At 56.2% G+C, this 3268-nt stretch overlaps 2 non-coding genes across 2 annotated transcripts; both read right to left on the reverse strand.

Annotated features, from left to right (window-relative positions):
• Positions 1–401: 401 nt before the first annotated feature.
• LOC124296491 lies at positions 402–556 on the reverse strand. Its single transcript, XR_006906307.1, has one exon. It is a non-coding gene; the product is annotated as a 5.8S ribosomal RNA (ribosomal RNA).
• An 843-nt stretch (positions 557–1399) lies between these two features.
• On the reverse strand, positions 1400–3268 carry LOC124296497 (the record flags this gene model as incomplete). Its single annotated transcript, XR_006906313.1, has 1 exon — positions 1400–3268. It is a non-coding gene; the product is annotated as a small subunit ribosomal RNA (ribosomal RNA).

The following is a 3268-nucleotide window of genomic DNA, read 5'->3' on the forward strand; positions in this document are numbered from 1 at the left end:
AGGACACAACGTATTCTTTCGTACGTTCGAGCCACGGAAACGACCGTAAACACGCCCGCCGTACGGGAGACCCGAGAGCCCCCCGCGGCGAAGCGTGGACGGAACTTCATCACATGAGCGGCGAACCGACCGCGCGCGGTCTGTGTGTCGCCGTGCCGAATTCGTTCGTTCTCTCGACTATCGCTAGCACCGGAACGTGACGAACGGCAGCGACAGCTCGACCCCGCGATCTGCGGCGACGCGTCGTGACCGTGACATACGTGTTCGTTTGAGGCGACGCGACCTTTGTTTGAGGCCGCGAACGCCCAGTCATTCGCTCGCGAAGGCACGGTGCGCTGTGTTCCCCCGGGTCGGGGGTTTTCGCAGCACCGTTGCCTACGGAGCAGTCTGTCGTTGTTAAACGACCCTCAGCCAGGCGTGGTCCGGGAATTGTATCCGTGGACCGCAATGTGCGTTCGAAATGTCGATGTTCATGTGTCCTGCAGTTCACAAGTTGACGCGCAATTAGCTGCGTTCTTCATCGACCCACGAGCCAAGTGATCCACCGTTCAGGGTAATCATATATGTGAATTTTGCATTAAAAAATGCTAAAATTACGGTTGTTACCGGCTTTCTGTGGTCGTGAGCGCGGCGCCGCGTGCGTCAGCCCTTGCGCGGTTGCGCGCGGGAAGGAACGCGCGCCGCGCGTCAAATTTCTTTCGTGCGATAGTTCAAGAGCCGACGTCGCCTCGAGGTTCACGGGTCGTCTGCCGGAATTGACCGGCGCCGGACCCGATCGGCTCGCAATGCAAACGATTGACGGCGGACGGCAGTGGGCCGCGTCAGCGAGTCCCGGGCATCGCTGCCCTCGACGCTGACGCGAGCTTCCTCGTACGGGCGAAAATTCTCTCCGAAGCCTACCGCGTTCGCGGCCTGCGTCCGGGGTGTAACGGCGTTGCACCGAGGACACCCGGGCGCAGACAGGCTGCCCGCGAAGAAGCGCTGAGACCAGCTTCGCACGTCTCCCTCGTACGACCTGACCGGGTCGAACGAGTCGAGGCGGACCGCGGAGCGGTCCCCTCTCGGCACCGAGTCGGCCGGAGGCGCGAACGACCCGCCGCTGCTCCGCGCTGGACGCGGAGCGACGGGTCGACGCCTCGGCGCGAGTCGGTCGTCGGGCGGTTTTAGCCGGCGACTGCGCTCGTCGCGACCGCGGCGAACGCCGGACCCATCGGATCCGGCGTCAGCACCGCGTTCGTTGTCACGACGATTGTGTTGCGCGCCGCGGCAACCGGGCCCGACCGTTACGTCGTTCAAACTTTTTTGAAATTTTGTTCGCGACACGTGGGCGTGACACGCCGCTCTCGCGGCGAGACAGCCCCGCGCGCTCACGAGTCGCTGCTTCGGCAGTACGAAACGTTAATGATCCTTCCGCAGGTTCACCTACGGAAACCTTGTTACGACTTTTACTTCCTCTAAATGATCAAGTTTGGTCATCTTCCCGGCAACATCGGCAATGCCGAGACATTGCCGCGTACCAGTCCGAAGACCTCACTAAATCATTCAATCGGTAGTAGCGACGGGCGGTGTGTACAAAGGGCAGGGACGTAATCAACGCGAGCTTATGACTCGCGCTTACTGGGAATTCCTCGTTCATGGGGAATAATTGCAAGCCCCAATCCCTAGCACGAAGGAGGTTCAGCGGGTTACCCGGGCCTTTCGGCCAGGGAAGACACGCTGATTCCTTCAGTGTAGCGCGCGTGCGGCCCAGAACATCTAAGGGCATCACAGACCTGTTATTGCTCAATCTCGTGCGGCTAGAAGCCGCCTGTCCCTCTAAGAAGATTTATTTGTACGCCGGTAGTAAAAACCGCCCGACCGAGGCCGGGGGCCTTCGAGATACCGGAAGGTACGCCTATTTAGCAGGCTAGAGTCTCGTTCGTTATCGGAATTAACCAGACAAATCGCTCCACCAACTAAGAACGGCCATGCACCACCACCCACCGAATCAAGAAAGAGCTCTCAATCTGTCAATCCTTCCGGTGTCCGGGCCTGGTGAGGTTTCCCGTGTTGAGTCAAATTAAGCCGCAGGCTCCACTCCTGGTGGTGCCCTTCCGTCAATTCCTTTAAGTTTCAGCTTTGCAACCATACTTCCCCCGGAACCCAAAAGCTTTGGTTTCCCGGAAGCTGCCCGCCGAGTCATCGGAGGAACTTCGGCGGATCGCTAGCTGGCATCGTTTATGGTTAGAACTAGGGCGGTATCTGATCGCCTTCGAACCTCTAACTTTCGTTCTTGATTAAAGAAAACATTTTTGGCAAATGCTTTCGCTTCTGTCCGTCTTGCGACGATCCAAGAATTTCACCTCTAACGTCGCAATACGAATGCCCCCATCTGTCCCTATTAATCATTACCTCGGGGTTCCGAAAACCAACAAAATAGAACCGAGGTCCTATTCCATTATTCCATGCACACAGTATTCAGGCGAAAATAGCCTGCTTTAAGCACTCTAATTTGTTCAAAGTAAACGTACCGGCCCACCTCGACACTCAGTGAAGAGCACCGCGATGGGATATTAGTTGGGCCGCCCCGGAGGGCTAAGCCCACCGGTAGGACGTCCCACAATCATGCCAGTTAGACACCGCGAGCGGTGAACCGACAGCGTGGGACACAGATTCAACTACGAGCTTTTTAACCGCAACAACTTTAATATACGCTATTGGAGCTGGAATTACCGCGGCTGCTGGCACCAGACTTGCCCTCCAATGGATCCTCGTTAAAGGATTTAAAGTGTACTCATTCCGATTACGGGGCCTCGGATGAGTCCCGTATCGTTATTTTTCGTCACTACCTCCCCGTGCCGGGAGTGGGTAATTTGCGCGCCTGCTGCCTTCCTTGGATGTGGTAGCCGTTTCTCAGGCTCCCTCTCCGGAATCGAACCCTGATTCCCCGTTACCCGTTACAACCATGGTAGGCGCAGAGCCTACCATCGACAGTTGATAAGGCAGACATTTGAAAGAAGCGTCGCCGGTACGAGACCGTGCGATCAGCCCAAAGTTATTCAGAGTCACCAAGGTAAACGGCGGACGGGACGTACCCGCCGCCGATTGGTTTTGATCTAATAAAAGCATTCCTTCCATCTCTGGTCGGAACTCTGTTTGCATGTATTAGCTCTAGAATTACCACAGTTATCCAAGTAAATGTGTGTACGATCTAAGAAACCATAACTGATTTAATGAGCCATTCGCGGTTTCACCTTAATTTGGCTTGCACTGAGACATGCATGGCTTA

The sequence above is a fragment of the Neodiprion lecontei genome, unplaced genomic scaffold (assembly GCF_021901455.1).
Source record: "Neodiprion lecontei isolate iyNeoLeco1 unplaced genomic scaffold, iyNeoLeco1.1 ptg000161l, whole genome shotgun sequence".
Classification (NCBI taxonomy): Eukaryota; Metazoa; Arthropoda; class Insecta; order Hymenoptera; family Diprionidae; genus Neodiprion; species Neodiprion lecontei.